This window comes from Scardinius erythrophthalmus, assembly GCF_964197995.2.
Source record: "Scardinius erythrophthalmus genome assembly, chromosome: 1".
NCBI classification, from domain to species: domain Eukaryota; kingdom Metazoa; phylum Chordata; class Actinopteri; order Cypriniformes; family Leuciscidae; genus Scardinius; species Scardinius erythrophthalmus.
The window spans coordinates 16,009,592-16,036,405 of NC_138221.1; the positions used below are offsets into that span (position 1 = coordinate 16,009,592).

General features: G+C 38.2%; 1 protein-coding gene across 1 annotated transcript in view; it reads left to right on the forward strand.

Annotated features, from left to right (window-relative positions):
• Positions 1–1,245: 1,245 nt before the first annotated feature.
• Positions 1,246–26,814, forward strand: part of LOC308691089 (uncharacterized protein) — a 115,747-nt gene continuing 90,178 nt past the window's right edge. Inside the window, exon 1 of the mRNA XM_081365977.1 lies at positions 1,246–1,717. The gene's annotated coding sequence lies outside the window, so the exon portion shown is untranslated. The remainder of the gene's footprint in view (positions 1,718–26,814) is intronic.

The window sequence follows — 26,814 nt, forward strand, 5'->3', positions numbered from 1 at the left end:
ATTAAAGAGGACAGTGAGAACATGAGTGATCCAGAACCCTGCAGAATGAAACACACTGAAGATCCTGAAGAACAAAGAGGTTGGTGTTTATTCTTCATTCATTCATGATGCTGAAGAACATTCATCTTAGAAACATTCAAGCACTTCATCACTTTTAGATAAACAGTTGAACTATGAAATGGTACGGAATGTTCTGGGGTTTTTTTCTTCAACAAATGGTCAGTAAAGGGAGGTTCGAGACATTTTTATATTGATTGTCAACATCAGATCAAGCTAATACTATTTTAACTGTTTTATTTTACATTTATTTTATATCTGGTTCCCAATTTGCAATTTTGCAACAACATTACCACAATTTTTGTCATTTTCAACATAGTTTACAATAGTAAATAGTTTTTTTTAAACACCAAGTTACTGATAAAGTTGTATTTGTCAAATATCATATAAGTTATTCATAGTTATAAAGATTCTTCTTACAGTGACGCTGATAACAGGGTTGATGAATCAGCTATGTACAGTTTGTGTAAAAAAAAGAAAAATAAATGCTCTGTTTTTAAAAGAAGGAAAATCATGTAAGGAGTAACAGGGTTGAGTGAAACATGATGGTGGGACACAGATAAATCTGATAAAAAAATATGAATTTAAAACTAGTTAAAGCCACGGCCACTCTTTTATCATGTGAAATTTCTACACGCACTGTGACGGTCGTGAAATGAAAAGTTTTTTTACAAACATAAATTCAACATATAACAAATAAAAATAATTAATTAAAAAATAAACAATCCACTCTACTTGAATGCTAAACGCTTGTGTTATTTCTCACAGGGTTGTTCACTTGAGCTTGTGTTTCTGGTGTCCCACTTTCACATGCGTATGAATGGTAGTCAGTGGAAGGAAAAGTGTGAACGGCCATTAATAATTCAAGACGTTTTTAGTAAAATAAATATCGATCTCAAAGCTGGTGTCAAAATATGGCAGTATTGTTGTTAGATAATTGTTTCATTTATCAAATATATTTAATAGTTCTTGCTAAAGAAACATGGGATTCGGGATGTTTTTAAAATAATAATTGGAAGATAAATTTACCCAGTGGTCGAACTGAATCAAGTTTTATGGGGGTCCCCAACATAAAAGAAATTTCACCATAAAAAAACATTTTCTGGGTGGGGGGTTGTTTAGTTTAGTCTCGCAATATACAATTTATACAATATATTTGATCATAATATGCATGTCACACAGGCTGTCACTTCCGGTGGGAGTACGCTGTGCGCGCCTTGCTGCCGCTTCTCGCTGGAACTTTTTGTATGTTTGTTTTGTTTTGAACACTGTGCTGTGTTTCGCGTCTACCGTGTCATCTCCCTGCTGAACTGGACGTTTGCTTGGACTTTATTGCTGTCACGACTCACTTTCTCTGGATCTTATTTCGGATACAACGCAGACACGGACTTATTCGGATACAACGCAGACACGCTGTAACTTTTGTCTGTCTGTTTTGTACACTGCTGTGTTTCGTGTCTACCGTGTTATCATCTTCCCTGCTGAACTGGACGTTTCCCTGGACTTTATTGATTGTCACTTGCCTCTGCATATTATTTTGGATACAACGCAGACACTGACAACTCTTCAACTCATCACTGGCATTCATCCAACTCACACTACTCATCTGCTGTTTGTTGATCCTCGCACTACTCCACTGTACCTTCTACATAGGTGGCCGGTGAGTCTCCACTCCCTCGCTTATCTATTGTGGACAGTCTTTTGGATGGTTGGTTACCCCAAGTCATTCAATTTATCTGAAAGGTCGTCATGCTGTGTTGATCGTGCACAATTAGCAACGAGAGTAACGTACTGCTTCTTTCTTGCATTTTTTGCAATGAAAGTACGTTTTCCAACTGCCAGTGTTGTGTTGTCCCGCGGTCTGAATATGCATATCATTTGCAATTTTGCAACTGCTTGGAGATTTAACTCTGGGTTTATTGCTCAACTGTGTACCTATGGCTCTCAACTATTCATTACTCCAACTGGGTGATTCTCGCGAAACTAGACTTGTGAGGTGTCATGAGGCATTTTGATGATAAAAGTAAATGCTATCAAAATAAGAAGAATACAGTTATAAACATCTCTTTATGTAGGCCTACTACTTTGCACTTGATTTCAAATAACATCATAAATACCAATGTTATTGTTTTTTCCACATTTAAGGGGAAATTCCTCATTACCGCAACGTGTCCATGACTGGATTTAAAAATAAGAAAAATAAAAAGCTTCAGTGTAGGCCTATGTTATACTATAAGCATTTACAGTAAAGAAACATGTGTTATTTGGTGATCATTGGTAAATGTAGTGACAATAATAAGGAATATATGTGTCCAAGACCAATTTTCTCATCCTCCACAACAATTTTCAATCATTGTTTAAGTCCTCTAAGAATGAACTTTTTCAAGGAATTTTGTTGGAAGGGACATAATTGACTGTGACACTCAAGATGGCTACTAGGTAAGCAATTCATATTTTTTTTTTCTCTCCAGATAAAAGTTAAAATGTTGTTTGTCATAGTACCTACACAACTTTTTAGTTCTCATTACCGAAACATGAATTTGTGAAGTTTTAAAAAATGTTGCCGTTTTAATTTTTTGATTACTATATACCCAATTATGGTCTAAATATAAAAAGAGAGGGAAAGTTTAGCTAACCCTTATTTAGCCTCCACAGTTAGCAAGAATGTTTAAGGTCACTCATCCTCCGCAACACCATTATCATTCACCGCAACAATTGAAGGCCTGTTGCGGTGGAGATACTCAATGTTTCGGTAATGAGAAACAGACTTATGAAGGAGGGACGTGCACTATAACTCTTGCTCATTTCAATATCTTGATATTTGCCTTAGCACTACTTGAACAGATTGCATAAACAAAATAGCTATTACAACCCCCCCAGCAGGAGTCACTAATTTTTTTTTTTATGAAGTGCTTCCTCAAAAAGCAGTATGAATGCAGTATAGGCCACCTACTATACATGTAATATTATTTAATATGCAATAGTTTTACTGTGAAACAATGTATTTCTATGTCTTTTTTACAAAATGTTACATTCAAGATGGCTATTGTGTATTTTGTTACAGGCAAGCATCAGTTGATAAAAAAGGGGATCAGCAAAAGACAGGCTGAAAAAGCACAGGGAAAAAATATACAGCAATCCAATCCTTCTTGATGAGTACAGAAGAAAGGAGAGAGAGCGGTCAGGGAACAGGGTGATAATAGGGAAAAAACAGTCACGGTTCGGTTCATAAATTTACACGGAATAAAAATAAATAAAACTCACGTGCAAATTAATTAATGTAATGCGGAACTACTGTTAGATACACGGGTTCTTTAGGGACACATAATCTGTAGCCCCGCCTTAGCTCTGAAGCAGGGGGCCAATGTTTCGGAAAAAGCTTCCCCGGACGCCGCCATTGATTAGCAGACCCCCACCTGCTGTTAGCATTCCATTGACTCCCATTCATTTTGGCGTCACTTTGACAGCGAATAACTTTACATCTGAGGCGTTTAAAGACTCCTTGGGCCCTATTTTAACGATCTGAAACGCAAGTATCAAGCGCGAAACGCAAGTAACTTTGTGGGCGGGTCTTGGGCGCTGTTGGTATTATACCAGCGAGATAAATGACTCTTGCGCCTGACGCAAATCTAAAATGGGTTGGTCTGAAGTAGATTCATTATTCATAGGTGTGGTTTAGGCGTAACATGAAATAAACCAATCAGAGCGACATCTCACATTCCCTTTAAAGGCACACTATGCAGCTTTCCGTTTTTGTCAAACAGCGACCCCTAGAGTCGCTGTGGAGTACTTGTATTTAACGTTACTGTCGTAAATACCACTCGCGCAGAGCCGTCTCTGCACTCACGGCCTGGTCCCTTCCGCCCTCTATACCGGTACCTGTTTAGTAGGATGGAAGCTGTAATGAGTGGAAATAAGGTGTGGCCCCTTTAAGAGCTGCGCGCGCCCTGTTGAACTGTCGTCGGCAGTCTGTGTTGTATGTGCACCTCGAGCACCCGTATGCGGGTTATTTCAGTTTGATGCTCATTCTTATCCTACTTTTGTTTATCAAGTAAAGATGTGGATGGTAGAACGGGTGACAGACAGTTACACGAGTTCGACTGGGGAATAAAGTGCAAGTCTGTGAGCTATCCCTATTTCTCCTCCTGACAGAACGCGTTACAAAGCGTCGGACATCGAACAGGCACAGATAACCTCTGAAGATGTCTACTAGTCCATCAACAAGAACGATATTTACTTGAGTCTGACTATATAGACAGGAGGAGAAGCTTGCGCGCAATCTGGGGGACGCGGAGGCAAAATGACAAAATAATTAATCAGAATACTTAGCAAAAGTTTCTCCTGCTCCTAGCTCATGGACAGCTCCTACTCACACTCTCCGTCTCTGCAAGTTTTGGAAGGGAATGATTCAGATTTCTCTTGGCACAGCTACTAGAAGACAGACGGGTTGCTCATGTCACATCTACGTCGTCAAGCTCAGTTTGAGTCTGCGCAGTACGCTCAGCCATCAGGAAGTGAGAGTTTCTAATTGACTTCACTTTTCTCCGTTGAATCCAATGTCATGCTGTGTCCATTTATTTTACTGTCTATGCTCTGAAGCAGGCTGCGATGTAAAGTCATAGACAGTAAAATAAATGGACACAGCGACCCCATAGGCTTCAACGGAGAAAAGAAGCACTCACTTCCTGATGGCTGAGCGTACTGCGCAGACTCAAACTGAGCTTGACGACGTAGATGTGACATGAGCAACCCGTCTGTCTTCTAGTAGCTGTGCCATGAGAAATCTGAATCATTCCCTTCCAAATCTTGCAGAGACGGAGAGCGTGACGCGGGCACGATCGAAAAGTCGCAAAGTGTTTACTTATATTTGTGTGTGTGTGTGAGTGAGGCGCAGGCACGATCGAACAGTGGAAACATAAAAACATACTCCGTCATTTTGTTTATACAGTCATTCAAAAAGTGTTTAAGTTACTGTTAATTAAAATTAAGGAAAACAAATATATTACTCTGAAATGTAACAAATTAATTTTCAATTGACCTTTCGCCGAGCCCCGCCCCCCTTAGTTACTGTTGCTACGTCCGACAAACAAATGGTCAAACACGACCAGCGCGACAGATTGCATTGACTGGAAGTGGTATACCCGTGCGTGTCAGTGACCATTTTTGGAGCAATACCTCCGCGATATACTCCAGATCGAGGCAAAAGGGGTTACAGTATGCAGTGGAGGGATATATTCAAAATATAAAAATACGCAATGAAGGAGACACGACTACTATCTACGTCTCTGTCGAGGCTAATGCTTACCGGTGTTCATACACATCATTTGTGATATGACAAAGAACAAGAAAACAAGTGTTTAAAAGCATTGAAAGACACTCACTGTTGTGTTTTTGTGTGAAAGAAAAAACTCTCTGAAAATAAAAGTGCTGTCAGCAATAATTTTTTCTTATGTGTTTTTTCGCATAACACAGTATTACTAAAATTTTAAATGCTGCAAAACACATGGGAGTTATATTCTCGATGCTGTAGTTTATCTGATCAGTCACAGTATATCATTAATCAAGCTTAATTTGACTTTTCAACTAGGCAGGGTGAACTGAAAGCTTTTACAATCTTTTAGCTATAACTTATATCATTGACAAAAGTACGTGGTGCATTTTCTTCCAAAAATGATTTTCTTTCTCAAATTCATGCTTCAAGTTGACAACGCACAATAAACGAAATCACACAATAACTGTTTAACCAGACATAGCCTTAATTTGCATCTAAATAACTTTCATTGCTTGTCTTTCATAATGCACTTACCATAATATTTATTAGGGGGACAACAGGGGCCCGTTCTTCGTACGTCGCTAACTCAGTTAGCTGGATTTGATTGTTGGGGATTTGGCATGATCTTGGATTGTTTGGTTCTTCGACGCTCATCCTAGACTTGCTGTCATAGCAACAGGTGCGCAATCTTAAACCTGCTCGGGAGCAGGCTTATTTCATGTTAACAGGATTAGACTGCGGCTTCATAAGCGGAGCTGATACGGGAAGTCCAGCGCAGCGCGATAGTGCACTCTCCGAGATATATATTTTTTCTCGGGACTCGTGAGATTGTCGTTTACATTATTAATTTGTTGGAAACGCACATTTATTTTCGACTTGTCGGAGTCGGGCTTTAACTAGGCTACAGCACAAACTGTTTGCATTGCCCTAAGATTATTTGCGAGTGGCTCTTTCCTTTACACTATTGGAGATGCGGAGAACTTGATGTAAAGTGCTGTCTGTCGTGTCATTCGGAGTTTACCTGGCGCTTTTAGGTTTAAGAAACAGTTTTAGTTTTTTTTTTTTTTTTGTGGAATTTCCAAGCCACTTAAGACCCAATGTTGTAAAGCATTTTTTTTAAAGCATTTTTTTTTTTTTTAGGCTATCATAATTTTTTATGAAGATCATGCAATCATGACCATGGTCCATGCCGATTACAGTATGTCACTCAGGCTTCACTAACGTGATTGGTAGACTATAGGCTATAGACTGCCATCAAGGCCTCAATAAGGGGATTATGTGAACAGAAAGAGGGTTCACAATGTAAATGTGCAGCCCAGTTACTATTGTGATTCTTAATATTCCAGATTAGTAATATTATATAAAAAAAAAGAAAGAAGGCAGTTGACTAAAATCTTCCATATCACAAATGTGAAAGCAAAATGGCCAGGGTCTGTGCATGACTTAAGCATTTTCAGAGATTCACAAAATGCACATTATTTGAAAGTGGTAAGAAAAATTACACAATTAAATATCAAGCTCATTACATACACTTATGCTGATCCTAACAGAACTGCATTTTGTCATAGGTGATTATGACATGTTCCTGCCTGCAGACAGGTGTTTTATGACCCCATTGACCCAAACCAGTTACAATGCAGCTCTTGCCAGGACAAGGGCACACAATGAAATGAACTTTGGCTAACTAAAGGGAAGATGTCAGTGTCTGAAAAGTCTGAGGGTTGCACACCTGACAGGGCCTGTGACATTGTTGCATGTGCCATATTACACAACATTGCCAAAAAAACACACTTTTCATTAAATGTTTAATAAAATACAAATATGCTTAGTTCCTTGAGTTTTATTTCAGTTGTTCTTTGTAAAGAAAAGCCAGTGGTCAAGTGCCTGCAACAAGTGATATTAGACACATGCCTCATGCAACAAATAAAAAGGAAAAGTTGGCTATACACTGCCCACCTGTAGGCCTATGTTTCCTCTGTCTGTGCAGACTCTTCTGTAGGCCTTTCTGTAGATGTGGAATCCTGCAACTTATATTGCAGCCATAAAGCATACAAGTATATATTAAGTAAAGTTATTTATGCGCTTGCAGGTAGGCTAGTTCCTCCATATGACAGTTATCTGAGAGGGTTTATTCACTGTCCAGTGCAATGGAAACAAATGGACATTATAAAGTCTTATACTTTATTTATTTTGGAAAGTTAGAAAATGTCCACTTACTGCACATATTTCAGCCACCACTTTCTTGGGAACAGATACAAGTGTTAATATTTTTACATTAACATAACATAAGTTTATCAGTTTTCACTTTCACAAGTCAAAGCAATTCATCATTCAAGATTTAACAGTTGAAATGACTATACAGCCTTAATTTAATGCAGCAAAAATTATTTTACAGTGTAGGCTACTAAGATCATTTCTTTTCTCAGCCTTTTTCTTGGTTGCTTTTATAATCTGACAACCATTTATTTAACAGTGCCTTTTATAAAAGAGACTATATAACAAAAAATACCATTATGTAGAATATTTTTGTACCTTTTATTTGTTCCCATGTTCTAGTGTGGTGACTCTGACATTACAATGAACAAAGTAATTATGCAATTATTAAAATACAAAAATATAGGCTAATAAGTGATAAAAACATCTAACATGGCCACTTCTAACGGATTTAAATTGTCTGCTACTTTTTGCCAGCCCTCTCTCCTGGCTTTTGCAGACTTTGAGGTGTTCCCTGGCGTTTTAATTAAACATTAAAATTCCGAATAAACTTTGACTATTAGTTCTTGCTCTGCTAAGGAGAAAAACTGAGCGCGCTCTTTGGCCACGCCCACGCTGAGCAGCCAATAGCAGCGTTGATGATCAATGTTTCTACTATCGATACATATCCCCTTTTAACCAGCGCATGAACGCGCAATTATCTCAGATGACTCAAACCAGCTATACTAATCATATCCGGCAAGTGTGTTCGAAGAACCGAGTTAGCCAGATCATGATTAGCACAATGATATCATCTTGGATGTCTCATTTGATCTCGGATGTTTTAAGCAACGTACGAAGAACAGGCCCCAGATCACAAAACTCGCGGTTGAGACCATAATATTTATTAGTGGGGCAACGGACCATAAAACTCGCGGTTCAGACAATATTATGTTTTTTGAGTAACAGATAGGATAGTTTTTCAGATCAGAAAAACAAAACAAAAAAAACTTTAAGTAGCCATCGACACCACAGCCAGCAGACGTATTTATGCTTCGTAATGTTTGACACATTTAACTGGGAGTGGGGTCGTCCACACTGTTTTATCCATTGTAGGCATCGCTCACGTTGTGTTTTCGGCTTTGGGAATGGAAAGAACGACTCCTCCAGACAATCTCTCGGGGTATCTAGTGTCCGATTTACAAACGCCACGGGCGCACGCTTCACCATCTTGCTAATGTTTGTCGGACCTGCTCACATAGTAACGGTTGCTATGATGTGTGATTGGACAATGACCGTTTTGGGGGAGGGGCCGGCGAAAGGTCAATTCATTCAGGCACAATTACCAAACATGTCTCAAGATATTTTTGTCTTTTTATTAATTTAATTCATAAACTAATTATATAAAACTATTGTCAGTGCACTACAAATAAACTGGTTCTATGCCTTACTTTATTAATAAAACTTATTTAAAAAATACAAGGCTTAAGTAATTTATTTTCCTTTGGTGGTACAGCCTGAAACATGCACAAGCCTTCTGCATTTTTGTTTTGCTTTTCCCTCCATTGTACCGAACTCGTACCGAACCGTGATGTCTGAACCGAGGTATAAACCGAACCGTGACTTCTGTGTACAGTTCCACACCTAGTATTTTATATTCAGTGAGGAAAATAAGTATTTGGACACCCTGCTATTTTGCAAGTTCTCCCACTTGGAAATCATGGAGGGGTCTGAAATTGTCATCGTAGGTGCATGTCCACTGTGAGAGACATAATCTAAAAAAAAAATTCCAGAAATCACAATATGTTTTTTTAACAATTTATTTGTATGATACAGCTGCAAATAAGTATTTGAACACCCGTCTATCAGCTAGAATTCTTACCCTCAAAGACCTGTTAGTCTGCCTTTAAAATGTCCACCTCCACTCCATTTATTATCCTAAATTAGATGCACCTGTTTGAGGTCGTTAGCTGCATAAAGACACCTGTCCACCCCATACAATCAGTAAGAATCCAACTACTAACATGGCCAAGACCAAAGAGCTGTCCAAAGACACTAGAGACAAAATTGTACACCTCCACAAGGCTGGAAAGGGCTATGGGGAAATTGCCAAGCAGCTTGGTGAAAAAAGGTCCACTGTTGGAGCAATCATTAGAAAATGGAAGAAGCTAAACATGACTGTCAATCTCCCTCGGACTGGGGCTCCATGCAAGATCTCACCTCGTGGGGTCTCAATGATCCTAAGAAAGGTGAGAAATCAGCCCAGAACTACATGGTAGGAGCTGGTCAATGACCTGAAAAGAGCTGGGACCACCGTTTCCAAGGTTACTGTTGGTAATACACTAAGACGTCATGGTTTGAAATCATGCATGGCACGGAAGGTTCCCCTGCTTAAACGAGCACATGTCAAGGCCCGTCTTAAAGTTGGCAATGACCATTTGGATGATCCAGAGGAGTCATGGGAGAAAGTCATGTGGTCAGATGAGAGCAAAATAAAACTTTTTGGTCATAATTCCACTAAACAAGTTTGGAGGAAGAAGAATGATAAGTACCATCCCAAGAACACCATCCCTACTGTGAAGCATGGGGGTGGTAGCATCATGCTTTGGGGGTGTTTTTTCTGCACATGGGATAGGGTGACTGCACTGTATTAAGGAGAGGATGACCGGGGCCATGTATTGCGAGATTTTGGGGAACAACCTCCTTCCCTCAGTTAGAGCATTGAAGATGGGTCGAGGCTGGGTCTTCCAACATGACAATGACCCGAAGCACACAGCCAGGATAACCAAGGAGTGGCTCTGTAAGAAGCATATCAAGGTTCTGGCGTGGCCTAGCCAGTCTCCAGACCTAAACCCAATAGAGAATCTTTGGAGGGAGCTCAAACTCCGTGTTTCTCAGCGACAGCCCAGAAACTTGACTGATCTAGAGAAGATCTGTGTGGAGGAGTGGGCCAAAATCCCTCCTGCAGTGTGTGCAAACCTGGTGAAAAACTACAGGAAACGTTTGACCTCTGTAATGGCAAACAAAGGCTACTGTACCAAATATTAACATTGATTTTCTCAGGTGTTCAAATACAGCTGTATCATACAAATAAATAGTTAAAAAATCACACATTGTGATTTCTGGATTTTTTTTTTTTTAGGTTATTTCTCTCACAGTGGACATGCACCTACGATGACAATTTCAGACCCCTCCATGATTTCTAAGTGGGAGAACTTGCAAAATAGCAGGGTGTTCAAATACTTATCTTTTTAAGACTACTCAGGACCTCACACGATTGTAACTTAAACAAAACACGTGTTAACACAAGGCATGGTACTGTGGTGATTACAATAAATGAGAAAATGAAACACTGTTTATGAAATAAATATACTTTTAACAATTGTATGTGTTTTAAATATGTAAAATAGAGTTAGGCATCAAACCCCTTTGTCAACAGTGAATGTGTGTGCTAAATCTCATTTCCGAAACATTGATCCTCATTACCGAAATGGCATTTTCATTACCGCAACATGTAACTTTTTTACAAATTGAGTAATAATTAGATACTCATATTTTGTTTTAAAATACATATTATACAACACTACTTATTTAAGGTCTTCTACATAACAAATGTGTATGTTATCTTTTAGTGAAACAATTAAATAAAAGAAACTGTAAATCATCACGTGTTTCGGTAATGAGAGAAAATAAGGAAATTACAAAAAATAATAAATATAAAAAAGTAATTTCTCCAGAGTTTTACATAGGTTTGAGCACGAGTAATAAGAGTCTACTTTAACATTAGCCAAAAATACACATTTTTAACCATATATTTAATGTAATGTCATGTTACGGTAATGATAATTTTTTTATGGACTTCATCTAAAAAATGTAAATAATTATATAGGATTTTTTTTTTAAATCTTCTAAAAATAATGGTTATAGTAAGTTCAGACCTTAATCTTATATGTGCAATAAGAAAATTGGCTTCAAGGTCATTTTAAAAATTCTGATGCTATGTGGTCGCATCAAGACGAGGATGAGATTTCAGGCTACGCAGTTGGGTGATTCTCACGAAATCCAGGTTTAGAAGGTGTCCAGAGACTCTGCACGGAGCTCGGGGTTGCTAGGCGACTGCGCTATGTACATCGTCTGTCGTCACCATTTCTCATCGCGCTGCCCTTTGTCGGTAGCCATTCCTTCCATCTAGTCGAACAGATCGGATATCTGTAATTCTATGCTGCCGTCTACTCACCGTGGTATACATCTTACCTCACTAATAACGGTTTCCTGTGATCTGTCTCTGACTAATCCATATACACGCAATAATTGCGCGCTCGATCCTGCAGTTGCGCTGTTTAACTGTCGGTCTCTCACTGATAAGGCTACTGTTCTTTGCTCACTACTAACTGAGAAAAAACTTTGACTTTTTGCTCCTCACTGAAACATGGCAAACTCCTAATGACTATTTCCACCTTAATCTACTCACTCCCTCTGGATACAGCTACCTGGCCAAACCTCGTCTGACATCAAGGGGTGGTGGCCTGGCTGCTGTTTATCGCAACAGCATTTCTGTCAAAACTATTGACTTTCATGTGACTTCAACCTTTGAATATTTAGTTCTCAAAGTTTCTGGCACATCTCCAATGCTCTTGATTCTCCTGTATCGTCCACCTAAATCTATGTCAAACTTTTTCAGTGAACTACATGAACTGTTAACCCTTTCATCTGTCTTATCTCAATGTGTTATATTACTTGGTGACTTCAATATACACGTTGATACCGATTGTGCTGAATTACGAGAACTCTTGTCAGTATTTGAATGTTTCAATCTTGTACAACATGTCGATTTTGCTACACACTCAAAAGGTCACACACTTGATCTCGTTTGCACTACTGGTTTACATAATGTTTCCGTGCTTGGTTCTCAGATTGGACTGTCTGATCACCACCTCGTTGAACTAAAATGTGAAATGCCTCTTCCCCGCCTCAGGGTGAAATCCACTATAACATACCGTGACCTAAATTCTGTTGATCCTATACTGTTTTCTGAATCTGTACAAACTCATCTCTCTGACATCACTGAACACACAAGCTCACTTGATATCCTTACCAATTATAATGCCTGTATTTCCACTGCCCTCAATATCCACGCCCCTCTTAAAAGTAGATTTGTGCCTTCTACGCACACATCTCCCTGGTTTACCCCAGCACTTCGCAATCTAAAAACAGCTGGTCGTCGTCTTGAACGCCTGTACAGGAAAACTGGTTTAACTGTTCACCTTACTGTTTACAATGACCATATTCAGTTCTACAAATCTGCTAGAAATACTGCACGCTCTAGTTACTACTCTACCATCATTAACAATGCATCCTCTCGACCAAAAACACTGTTTTCTATAGTCAACAAACTCACCAACCCTCCTGCACCCGCTATGAGTAACTCCGCAGACCTCTGTGAGTCATTTCTGCACTTCTTTCAAAGTAAGACTCTTCCAATCCACTACCTCTACTATTGTTACACATGTCTTCCCCACCTCTTCTACACTTGGTACTCTCACTGCTTTTGCCCCTCCAACCCCTGCTTATATCTCTGAGCTAATTAACAAAGCAAACTCATCTTCCTGTCATCTTGATCCTGCTCCTACTACTCTACTCAAAAAATGTGCACCTGTTATTTCACCATCGATTTCACTTCTCATCACTCAACTTCTAAGCACTGGTGTTGTTCCTCTGGAACTTAAAACAGCTGCCGTCACTCCTGTCCTAAAGAAACCTGGCCTCGACCCCTCTGACATGGCCAACTACCGACCTACTTCTAATTTACCATTTCTTTCAAAACTGCTTGAGAAAGTGGTCGCTGCTCAACTTCAAACTCACTTGTCATCCAATAACCTTTATGAATGTTTTCAATCTGGTTTTCGCACCCTTCACAGCACTGAGACTGCACTTCTTAGGGTTGTTAATGATCCCCTTGTGGCCACTGACTCCGGCTCCACAAGTATTCTAATTCTCCTAGACATTCCCTCTGCATTTGATACAATCTCTCATAGTATTCTCATTTCACGACTCTCTGCTCTTGGTATTTCTGGAACTGCCCTATCCTGGTTCACCTCCTACCTGTCTGATCGCCAGCATTACATCTCCATCCGCCAATCAAAGTCCACCTTTGTCTCTGTCCCGCACGGTGTTCCTCAGGGTTCTGTTCTTGGACCTCTTCTCTTCATTATCTACATGCTTCCACTAGGTGATATCATCCGTCATCATGGCTTCAAATTCCACTGTTATGCAGACGATACCCAACTATATAAAAAATATATGAAATAAAAAAAAACAGCCGAAAACGTAGGGTAAGTGTACCCATTAAGCCCACCAAAATCTAAATCTAGGTTTTTTTCATAGATATTGACATAGTTTATAAGAAAAATAATTTGTTAAAATGCAAGATCAATCTCTCATTTGAAAATTTATTAATTAGTTGATGTACATTTTAGAATATAAAATTAAGAAAATTTAGGAATAAAGTCAGAAGTCTGGCATGGGCTTAATTGGTACTTTGGCACCATTTAAGCCCGCATGTGTTCCAAATAAGCCCACATCATCTTTGATTCACAAAATATATATTTTTTTATTGATTTTAAAGAAGTAAAACATCAATATATTTATTCAGTGACAGGGAAGAATAAAAAAAAATCCTTTTGCTAATGTTTGATTAAAGCCCCGGGTGGGATGGGTAGGTGTTAGTGGCCGGTGGTCTGGAGCTTTAAGTTGGCTTGACTGGAGTTGTAGCTGGAAGTTAGGCCGGGTGTATCTCGGGAGCCAAGCCGAGTTGGGGCTCCAAATTCTGGGCTTAGGAGGGGCTCCTAGTGGGCCCCCCACACCGGGAGTCTGGAGCCTTAAGCCGGCTTAGCTCCCAAGTTATGCCTGGTCAAAGGTGGAAGTTTAACCGGGTGTATCTCGGGAAGGAAGCCGAGTTGGGGCTCCAAACTCTGGGGTTTCTGGGGACTCTCAGGTCACACCGGGAGTATGCAGCCTTAGGTCGGCTTGATTCTGGAGTTATGCCCAATCAAAGTTCCACTGGAAGTGACCATACCTCGGGAAGAAAGCCGAGTTAGGGCTCAATACTCCCGGCATAGGCGGCCCACTGGGTGACCCCTCCATGCCCTTAGTCCAGAGCCCCATCTCGGCTTGGGCCGTTTTGCCGGTCAAAGCTGGACAGGAAGTGGTGGTATCCCGGAGCCGGACGGTCCCAGGGGCTCAAGACTGTGGGGAATACAGGGTCCCTCTGGGACCTCTCCATGCCCAGAATCTCAAGCCTTAACTCAGCTTGGCTCCCGAATTATGCCCGGTTATACATACAGGACTTTAGGACAAACCGGGCTCTATCTCATTGGAATGAATGTGTGTAATTTGTGTGTAAGTAAGGTAAGGTTAAAAGGTTAGTAAGGTAAAAGCACACAAAGACATGTTATCTTTAAACACTTTCAAAAAATGTATCAAAGTTTGCAATTAGAGGGATTCCTCATTGAAATACATAAGGTGGGCTTAAATGGTACATAGTGAGTAATGGTGAAAAAAGACAATGTTTTCCTTTAAAAATGTAAGATATGTTTACAAATACATGCATGGAGCTTAAATATACTGTGGACTAGTATCATAGTAATTTTCATTGTGCCCACATTAAGAAATGTTACGTTTTTTTTCATTCAAAGTTAGCTTGTGTTGGCTCTAGTTTGCATGCGTTTTGTGGCGCTGTACCATTTAAGCCCATCTTAAAAAAAAGTTAATTTATAAAAATAATCTTCTCTACAAAACAATTTATGATGCATTTATTTGTAAATTAATGTAAAATGAATCACAAAACATTCATTGTATGCAGTTCACATGCTTAATTCTTTGGCAGTCTATCTTTCTGTAAGGCTAATGGTTTGACCTAGAGATTAGCTTTGAACACAAGCTAATAAAACTCATCTTTCCATTTAAAGGAAAATGATATAAAATGATAAAGTACTATTTGTTCATACACAAAAAACAATACATTTATCTCTTATTTGACATAATATCAATGTAGTTACCAAAGAAATGGCTGAAAATTGCTGAAATGTGTTGATTTCTGAAGGGTCCCGAAACACCAAAGTTTTGGGGTGACTTTGTGTGAGGTCCCCTGAGACAGCGTGCACATGGGTGGGGCTAACTCAACATTGCCAAATGTAATTGGTATGCAATTAAAAATGCCAGGGAAGTAACAAATCACTGGATTGGTTAAAATAATAAGCAGCATAAAATATTATTTTCTCTTTTTTTAATTTGACTTAGGAGTTGAAAGTGGGCTTAAAGGGTACATGGGCTTAATGGGTACACTTACCCTAAACCGAAAATGAATGTCACCCGCCCCTCCCATCCGTGCGCAAGCGCTTAGGTTTCACTCACGGTCGAGCTGTTATCACGCGTCTCGTCTGCCTATCAAAGATTAAGCATGTCAGAGGGCTGTCACTTATTGCACAATCGATCGGACCAACCAACACAAGTTTCGAAAACGAAAATAGGGAATCGATTTTAACGGCCTTCTCTCGGAGCGCGTCCAGCTCGTCACTATACGCTCGCAGCGAACGCGCGTCACACAGCAACTGCAGGTTCTGACACACACACACACACACACACACACACACACACACACACACACACACACACACACACACACACACACACACACACACACACAGCCTATTTCTGCATAATATAGTGCATAATATGTAGCCTTCAGTAATGTTTTTCATTGATGTTATGGCAGTCCACATTCCTAACTTGTGCGCGTCTCAAGCGCCCTCTTTACGTTCGCCCTAATGCCTGTTTAGTTGTCCGTGGATTTGCCTATATTTGGCATTGAAAACGGATCAACGCCAAATATAGGCAATTTACTAACGATTCAATGAACACTTTGCCTATGTCTCAAAAATCGAACAGGATTTTTTTTTTTCACAAAAGTGACAGCCCTATACGAGAGGACACCAAAGTTATAATATGTAACATTTGTTCTGCAAAAATCTCCAAAATTGTGGATTTTTTTTTGCACAACTTTTAAAAAACTATTTTATTTGATGGAACATAAAACTTGAAGAATAATATTATTTGGTATTATTATTTATATTTATTGTTAAAAATATTTTATGTTTTGTTATGTAACTGTTAATAAAAGTTTGATTATTATATTGTGATTTTTCATTTCAGATCCATTAAATTCAAGCAATAATATATAAGTTTTTAAAAGAAGCCATTTTCGGCTTCAGTTTCGGTTTTCGGCCAAGTGCATCCTAAATTTTCGGTTTCGGCCCAGAATTTTCATTTCAGTGCATCACTACCCCAAACTATATCTCTGACCTCCTCCATACATACACACCTGTCCGCACACTTAGATCATCTGATACCGGTCTGTTGAAAATCCCACGACACAAACTATCATCATTTGGTGGAAGGGCTTTTTGCACCGCTGCGCCAACTCTTTGGAATTCAATTCCACAACAAATCCTTGTTTCCCTGACCCCTGAATGTTCTGATTTTATATGTACAATACCTCTACTATGTTATCTTTCACAGTTTATATGTATCCTCTCTATGTCATGTTTCTATGTTATGTGCATTTGTAATTATTGTAAAGCGACCTTGAGTCCTCAGAAAGGCGCTATATAAAATAAACATTATTATTATTATTATTATTATTATTATTATTATTATTATTATAAATATTTTTTATTTTTTATAAAGAATGATTATATATATATACACAAACATATACCAGGGCACTACATATAAGGCACTTGAAGACCCGTAAAAGCATGTGGAGGTCCTCTTTACCTGCACACTAGACCAGTGGTTCTCAACCCTGCCCCTGAATGACCCCCAACACTGCACATTTTATTTGTCTCCCTAATCAAACACACCTGATTCAACTCATCAGCTCATTAACCCATGTGATAATGAGCTAATGAGTTGAATCAGGTGTGTTTGATAAGGGAGACAAAGAAAACGTGCAGTGTTGGGGGTCCTTCAGGGGCAGGGTTGAGAACCACTGCACTAGACAATGCCATGTTTTGGTTTCAATATTTTTTTTAAATAAATATGCATAATAAAATGAAATATACACTACCTTTCAGAAGTTCAGATTGATAAGATTTTTAAAAGAAGTCTCTTCTGCTCAAAGCTGCATTGATTTGATAAAAAAAAGAATATTCTGAAATATTGTCTATTTTCTATGTGAATTTATAGTAAAATGTAATTTATTTCTGTGATCAAAGCTGAATTTTCAGCATCATTACTCCAGTCTTCAGTGTAACATGATCCTTCAGAAATCATTCTAATATGATGATTTGATGATCAACAAATATTTATGATTATTATCAATGTTGGAAACAGTTTATATTTGTGTGGAAACCGTCATACATTTTATTTTTCAGGATTTTTTGATGAATAGAATGTTCAAAAGAACAGCATTTATTTGAAATGGAATCTTTTGTTACATTATAAATGTCTTTTCCATCCTTCAGATGAGAGGTTAAAGGTCCCGTATTATGCCCCTTTTCACAAGATGTTAAATAAGTCTCTGATGTCCCCAGAGTGTGTATGTGAAGTTTCAGCTCAAAATACCCAACAGATCATTTTTTACAGCATGTTTAAATTGTCGTTTTTTGGGGCTCAGAAAAACGCGCTGTTTTAGTGTGTGCCCTTTAAATGCAAATGAGCTGCTGCTGGACGACCCAAGGGGCGGAGCTTCATGAGCTTGCGCTCAGTCTGTCAGGACAATTTCATCTCACGGAATGATGATAATATCAGAAACTCTCAGTAACAGTGTTCATTTCGAGTCAGACAATAATGCCTACAGAGTCAGAGTGCTGTATAGAGATGGAACAGGTATAGTTTAGTAGTTTAATTACGGTTATTATAACGTATTTGTCATCTGCTTGTATGTATCCATTATTTATTAATAGCCTACAAGTCTGCTGTCTGAATGATGATCAAACATGTACTGATGAGTTTAATAAAGTTTATTGTACATCACACAAAAGATGAAGCGTCAGTTTTACTTCAGAAAATCACCGTAAGAGCTGAGTAAACATAGTAAGTTATAAGAAGTGCACAAGTACATACACGAATTTTGGGGAAGTTGAGGAAGCATTCCTGTGGGTGGAGGTTAGTCAAAAAACGTTTCTAGTGACGTCATTAAAGAAGGAAGTAGAGGGATGTAGTCCAAACGGGCCGTTCACTGTAGTCAACTTCTGTTAAATAAAATTTCTTGCTTGGTATTGAACTTTGAGCTTTATAATTTTACAGATATTATTTATGCTCTAACAGCAACATTACACACTAACTTAAGTTTGAAACATGGGATCACGAAGAACGGGACCTTTAAACTGAGGTCCTGACTCTCTGTGGTCATTAAAAATCCCATGGCCAAATTTGCCCCTTGGCCTCTGTCCATCATGGCCTCCTAATCATCCCCATATACTTATTGGCTTCATCACTGTCTCCTCTCCACCAGTAAGCTGGTGTGTGGTGGGCGTTCTGGCGCAATATGGCTGCCGGCACATTATCCAGGTGGATGCTGCACATTGGTGGTGGTTGAGGAGTTTCCCCCTTTCCATATGTGAAGCACTTTGAGGAGAGGACCCAGAAAAGCACTATATAAATGTAACAAATTATTATTATTTTAATATCAATTTAATGCAATAAAAGTATTAATTTCTAGTGCCGAGTTCAGTTACCTATGATCACGCGCGTGAACTCGACAATCAACTACTGTGGTCTTCGACCGAAAACTATAAGTATATACAGGTATGTGCGCTGGCTGAATTAACATCACTTTTATTCATATCTTTCACATCTACTGCAGTCAGATTCACCCGTGTTCAGTCTGAAGGAATCATCTAACATGGCTGTGCACTTGTAATGACACATCAAGGATGTTAAGAGGCTAAAAGCAGGTTTAAAACTTGCCCCATTGAAGTCAACAGGGTGCAAATTTTAAAAAGAGGATAACACGGTGTAGGCAACACCGATTTTTGTCGTTGTTCTCTGTATTAACAGCACTCCAAATTTACAAAAAAATGAGCTCAATGTTAAAATTGACTGGAGTTCTCCTTTAATGCTTCAACGATTGTCCCCATTTGTAAAACTAAACGTTTCAAAGTGTAGGCAAACTTATACTTGGCAAACCAACGTTTTTATTTCACATTTTTAAATCAGCACTATAACCAGTAGACTGAAGATTTAAAACTACATTTGTAAAAGATTTATGTGTTATATTTAAGAGTAAAGAGAAAGGAATATGCTGGAATATTCGCTGGAATATATGTATGTATTTTCAGAAAAGTAAACAAAACAACGAATACATCATTGCAATTACCAAGTCCATCTCATCTGGCATGTTATTAGAATTACTGATAATGTTTTAGAACTCATCTCTGTTTATATGACACATTAGTTACAGTTTCTGTTTTCATAGACGTTAAAGGTAGGGTAGGTTATCCTGTTCAGAAACACTTTTTTTTATACTGGGTGAAATGGTTCTTCCATCCTGATAGTAGTCAATACATTATGTGTTTAGAAAAAGGAATGAAAAAAAATCAGACCTCTGTAGCAGCTGCAGGACAGTAAAAACTCTGACCAATCACTGCCATTCGGTGCGAATGTAAAGAACCAATCAGATGCCTTCATGTCTCGTGCCCGAGCCCCACTGCGCGCGCTGCCCTGCGTGCACTCATCACATGTCACCGTTCCCGGAAATATTCAGCTCAAAGCACCTGCATATGCAGTCAGCGAAGGCAAACAAGGCAAAAACTACTTCCGCGGACCCTGCCCGCACTCTTGAACGACCTCCTCTGCTTCGCCCTCAACCCCCGGACCTGTCCTCGAACCGACGATGCGGTACTTGTCTCCGGACTCGGAGTGTACGTTAGTCTTCATTAGAGTCAACAATGTTTTCATCATGGAAACTTACATGCAAAACACCGTATATGTTATGAATCTTACACGAAATCCACCTTCATTACAGTGTAACTGATGGTAATGGAAAAACGTGTATCAATCAGAGCATGTGAGCGGAGTGGAGCGGGAGCGAGCGGGGAGCGTGAGCGGGCGGATCTTGGACAGAGCGCAGAGCGGCAATTTCAAAAGGACGGAGCGTCGCATTTCTCGCTCCGCTCCGCTCACACCACGAGTCTGAAGCATGCTCAGTCAAGCCTGACCCTGAATCCATTTGTCTTGCACAGTCATCAACAGTAGACTATTTTCAGGCAAAACTCGGCTCAATAATGGAGTTCAAAAAGTAAAATGAGAATTCAGACAGGTGTAGCCTATCAATATAAGTCGCTCCGGAGTAGCCTATAAGGCGCATCAGTCAAAAAATGCGCCATGAAGAAGAAAAAACATAGGCCTAGCCTCGCACTGGACTATAAGTCACATTTATTTAGAAATTTATAAAAAAAATAAAAAAAAATGTTATGGACGGGACAGTTCTCCGTTACGGACGTGAGCGCTCTGAAAGCGGCACTAAGACTGCTTTAAAACTTTCACTCAGACCTCAAACAGAAAGCACAAAGCCTGTCTTTAAATTTAATTTCGTTTTGTATTAATTGTATCTTAATTTTAATCAAGGTTTCATCAACCAATTGTCTGGATTTAATAAGAAGTAAATATATTAGAAAATAGATAACCACGATACGAAGGCGCCGGCGTGAACCTGGAGTTTGTCTCATGAATGAACCGAAACTCAGCGTATAGCCTACTTGCCTCACACACCTGAGACATATATATATATATATAAAGCTTGAAATGTCTACTTTTAAACAGAACAATTCAAAACGAAAGAAAACAGACTACTCTCCCGTATGAAATGTGCATTTCTCTCAGGCGCGTTCACTACTGCGAAGATCACGAGTCAGCATCTTTCCAGCCGACAGACATAAAAAAAAATTAAAATGTCTTCTGCTATATTTTACATATTCATAATCATTTTGCCGGTTCGTTGTGACAGCTTTTAGGTGCCCACTCCGCTCCACTCCGCTCACATGCTCTGGTATCAATGCAACCTGTTTTTAGTTTTGCCTTATAAATATAGCTCGTTACCGAATGAAACTTTACCAGTATCGATATGCTAGCTTGATAGTGAGTGAGTACTAAAAGAAATCTTATTTGTTTATATTCATAGTGATAAAGTTAGGTATTTTATTACATGTGATTCTGACATGATGTCACTGTATGTACTGCGCTCCTTCCTCTCCACTCGTCTCAGGTAATAAATGCGTCTTGTTCCAGCCTGAGCATTTGGCGTCGCGCGTTCATGTGTTTTGGGGGCGTGGCTTTGGAAGGAGCTCAGAAGGGAGGGGGTGGAGTGAATGGAAATAATGAGCTGTGTTTATTGCAGATTAAAAGGTCTACAGTCACTCGATTTTTATATTTTCTTTTTCAGAGTACTTACATTTTAATTATGTATTGGTATATAAAGACAGTTTAAACAAATTTGGAATGTTTTTTTTTTAGAAAAAGGATTACCTACCCTACCTTTAAATGTAGGTTTTAAATCCTTCATGTTAATCTTCTATGAACAATGTAGATTAATGTAGAATAAACAAATGTGTATTTTAGTCAGAATTATTGCTCATCATCAACTAGAGGTCCTGGAGCTCGTTCTGTAAAGTTGAACAGAGACTCACTCGCTCTCGGGACAAGCATTTAAAGGGACACTTCACCCATTTGCATTAAGCTTTGCATTGTTAGAAACCCTCTCATACTATTGAATGGTCGTGCAACACTCTCTCATTTTCCCCTGAGACGGGAGAAATCCGTTATTTACCTCTTACACTTCCTCCTACAATGACGCAAAAATCGTCATTTTGCGTCATTGTAGGAGGAAGTGTAAGAGGGGGGGATTTCTGTTGAGACTACAAGCACTCGTTCCTCATCTTTCCCAGGGGGCGGGACCCGCTCACGCTACAGACCTATTACAGATCAGTGGGTGGGACTTTACTCTCTGAAACTGAAAGCAATATCCTCCATCTTGTTTGAAGCTAAGCTAACAGGCGCTGTGGAGACAGATGTAAAGTTATGACAATAGCGGAGGAGAGTGCTCAATATGATATAGACTAGAAGAAGAGGATTTCGGAAGTCTGATGCTTGAATCAGGTGTTTGTGGCTACCTTTACAAGCCGCATTATAGCGAAGAGCCGCAGAGGCAGAAGACCTGCCTGCCGCGGACGAGGAGCCCGGACTGGCTCGGGTTAGGGCGGACTGGTGGCGCCGGTGATCTCACTATGCAACTACGAACCGCTACGAACACAGAGATAGAGTCCATCTGCGGCAAAGAATTTCAACGATGACAATTTCTCCTGGACGAAATCTCTGAATCAGACGAGGACACGGACGTTTGTGTTGTGAACTAGTTTCCTAGTTTCGCACCGCATATGTTCTGACTGAACATCCAGGTACCATGCAATAATTAACCTTTTCGAAAGAAATACAAACGAGGAGTAATGCACTAATGAGTTCGCCAACTAACTAGACATTTTGTGTGAATGTGAAATGAATTTCAAGCTCTGGTGGTAGCTAGACTTGTAGACGGAAGAGTGATTTCTCTTATAGGCAGATATGCGCTTTCTGGATTAGTGGGAGTGGCTTGCGGAGCTGTGCAATGTGGTGCATTGTGGGAGTTGTTGTCTTTCATACAAATGCGTCCTAAAGTTATTTTTTGTCTTTTCTCGGTCACGAAGGCACCAAATTCAAAATTTCTTTTACATTTCGACTACATATATGACCCACTTTAAATAAAAAACAATGTTCAAATGGGTGAAATGCCCCTTTAAGGAAAATGGAAATACACACACGGCTTTCTAACATTTACCGATAAGGATATACTTAAATATAAGAATGTGCCTCAAAAGTGCCTCAATCTCTGCATTTAATAAAACTACTAGTGAGTGTTTTATCACAGCTTGTAAATGTTTTAAATGAATGTGTGTATGTGTGTGTTTTGTAATGTATGATTTTATTTCTGTCAAGCTGTTGGTGAAAATAAGTTCTTCAGTGATTTTACCTGGTTAAATAAAGGTTAATAAGTTACACAAAGGGAACACCACATCAGAGCAAACAACACATGCATCTGAACGACGTGTTAAACTGTATGCTTAAGAGTTTATTTGAAGCGCTGAATATGAAGCATTTTCATGTTTAGGAAAACTTGGCTTGTTTCAGCACTAGGTGATTTATGTTAGTTTTGTTTGTTGTGTTTGTTGTGGCTTCGACAAAACCTGATAATCTTAAGTTACATGATCAAGGTCACTATATTTTTCAACATGTGATTAGCCTTAGTACTTAGTTCAGAGTCTAAAATATTGATTATTCCTCTCTCATCATGATTGTAAGAAATGAAACTTGTTTGTTTTTAGCAGAACTGCCAGAAAACATCTGGAAGGAGAGGACGGAGAGAACGCCAGTGATCCAGAACCTGCAGAATGAAACATCAAGATACTGAAGAACAAAGAGGTTGGTGTTTATTCTTGATTCCTCATTCATTCTTCATGATGAAGAACATGCTGATGCTCACCAGATTTACATTGTTTCATGACAAAACTAGTTATTTATAACACAAATAATCTTCATGACATTAAAATAGATCATAATCGTGCACAGCAGTTGTTGACCAGATTTGATGACCCTAAAGAAAAAGTTTATTCAAGTGTTCTATTAGTATACTTCTTTTAAACTAAAAATAAGAAAGTATACTTTCAGTCTACTTTTTATATACTTCTCAGAAATATACTTTATGTACTTCTCAGAAATATACTTCAAATTGCACTTAAGTATACTTGACTTATACTGACAGAAAAGTCTAAGTATATTTGGCCTATACTTGTTGATCGAGATATACTTAAAAGTATAATTAAGTATTCTAAGTATTCTTGGCTTGTACTTTTGTTTACTATTTTGATTGAGTAGCTTATTAAATACTTAAAAAAAATAATATTACATAATGTCTTATAAACTAACATGTTCAGCTTTATATAGTAACAAACTTTCGGGTGGAATAGCTTATAGAGTAAATAAAATTAATAAAAGCATGGAAAATAAGTTTATTCAAGTGTCTTTTCAACTAAAAAGAAGAAAGCATACTTTCAGTCTACATTTTATATACTTCTCAAAAATATACTTAATTACACTTAAGTGTACTTGACTTATACTGAGAGAAAAGTCCAAGTATATTTGCCCTATATTTGTACTCAATCTTTTGATCGAGATATACTTAAAATTTTAATTATTCAAAGTATACTTGGCTTGCAGTTGTGTTAACTCTTTTGATCGAGTAGCCTATTAAATATACTTTTTTTTACATTGTTTTTCATATACAGCCTTATGAAACTTTGTTTGAAAATATTGATTAAAATGTTGATATAAAACAGATATGTTTCTAATTCTGCATATCTGAATTTTTTCTGTAGGCTAGTTCACTGGTAGTGTACATATTTACTTTAATTAAACTTTTCCCCACCATTGACTGAATTTTCCAGCTATCCATGTTTTCACTGGTATACGGTAGGGGGCGCTATGGCAGTTCTAGTACAGAATCTCTAGATCAAAACACAGGAGAAGAAGAAGCTGAACCATGTGATAGAAGATTGCTCACTCAAATGTAAAATAATGTGATCATCAAACATTAAACAGCTTGTAAATCAAAACTGCTTAATGTTTCCAAATGAAATGAAGCGTAGGCCTAACCCATGAAGAGAAAACGACTGTGAAGCTTTGGGGGTGTTGGACTCGATCTACGCCATCTGTGTTTTGATCATCGTTCTGGATCTGATCAAGGCGTAGTCTTTGACAAAAATGTGATTTTCTCAACTATTTTCTCAACATTTTTAACAAAATGTTGCCTTTCTTTATGAAACTTACTGACATTCGAGTGTTGATAAAAAAGGATGCATGAAGCTAATAAAATGTTTTTAAAATTAAAGTAGAGTTAAAGGTATTTTTCAAGTATAAAAAATAACATTTGAACATAGTAGTATACTGTTAGTAGGCCTACTGCAACTGCAAAAATTGTATATAAATAGTAAACTATAAGTATAATGTTAAGTTCACTTAAAGAAAACGTGTAGAATAAAACTACTAAACTAGTAGTTTACTGAGAGTACACTAAAAGAGTAAAAATAATATAAATGGTAAACTATAAGTATGATGTTAAGTTCACTTAAAGAAAACTACTAGTTTAGTAGTTTTATACTACAAGTTTTCTTTAAGTGAACTTAACATCATGCTTATAGTTTACCATTTATATATTATTTTTACTCTTTTAGTGTACTCAGTAAACTATAAGCATGATGTTAAGTTCACTTAAAGAAAACTTGTAGTATAAAACTACTAAACTAGTAGTTTACTGAGAGTATACTTCAAAGTTGCTACAAGTATTAAAATAGTAAACTACTAGTATACTCATAAGTTCACTTGCAGTACAAATGAGAAACGTAATTATGAACTAGTTGTGCACTTAAAGTTTACTACCGTTACACTTATAGTACACTTAAACATATACTTTTATATACTTCAAGTGGGCCAATTTAGTCCCAAGCGGTATTAAAATAGTACACTTACAAGTTTACTACTAGTACATATTGACATTGCCTATACTTACTACATAAAGTATACTTAAAAATATACTTGAACATTACTCAAGTATACTTCATAAAATGAACTTGAAGTATACTTTTTTTTTTTCGTAAGGGGAGATTAAAATTACTATTGAACTCAGTGATCTTGACTTTGAGCTTCGCTTTTCATTTCATGTTTGTCTCTCATTTGAAATCTCACATGATTTAATGTTTCTTTTAGACCTGATGGACGCGAACGAGAAAGGAAACCAGAAGCCTAAAAAACTCTACAAATGTAAATGAAGTCTGAAGATTCTCATGAGGATCCACAGCGGAGAGAAACTTTACACGTGTGATCAATGCGGGAAAAGTTTCACTCGGGCCTTCGTTCTGAAATCACTTCTGCCTTCTCATTCAGAAGAAGAGCACCAGAAAAATTACACTGGAAAAACACTTTCATGTTCAGGAGCTGAAGAAGAGGCTGTAACACTTTCAACAGAGACATGAATCTGATATTAATTTTAACTCATTCATTGTTTTTCAGAGATCTGTCTCATTAGTTTTATTTTTTACTAATTTTTGTACGTCAAGTTATGATTGATTAAACTCATTATAATTTTATCAACAGCTTGTTGTTTTTGTCCAATTTTATTTTCTGCTGATTCTTCTTGCTTAAGGAAT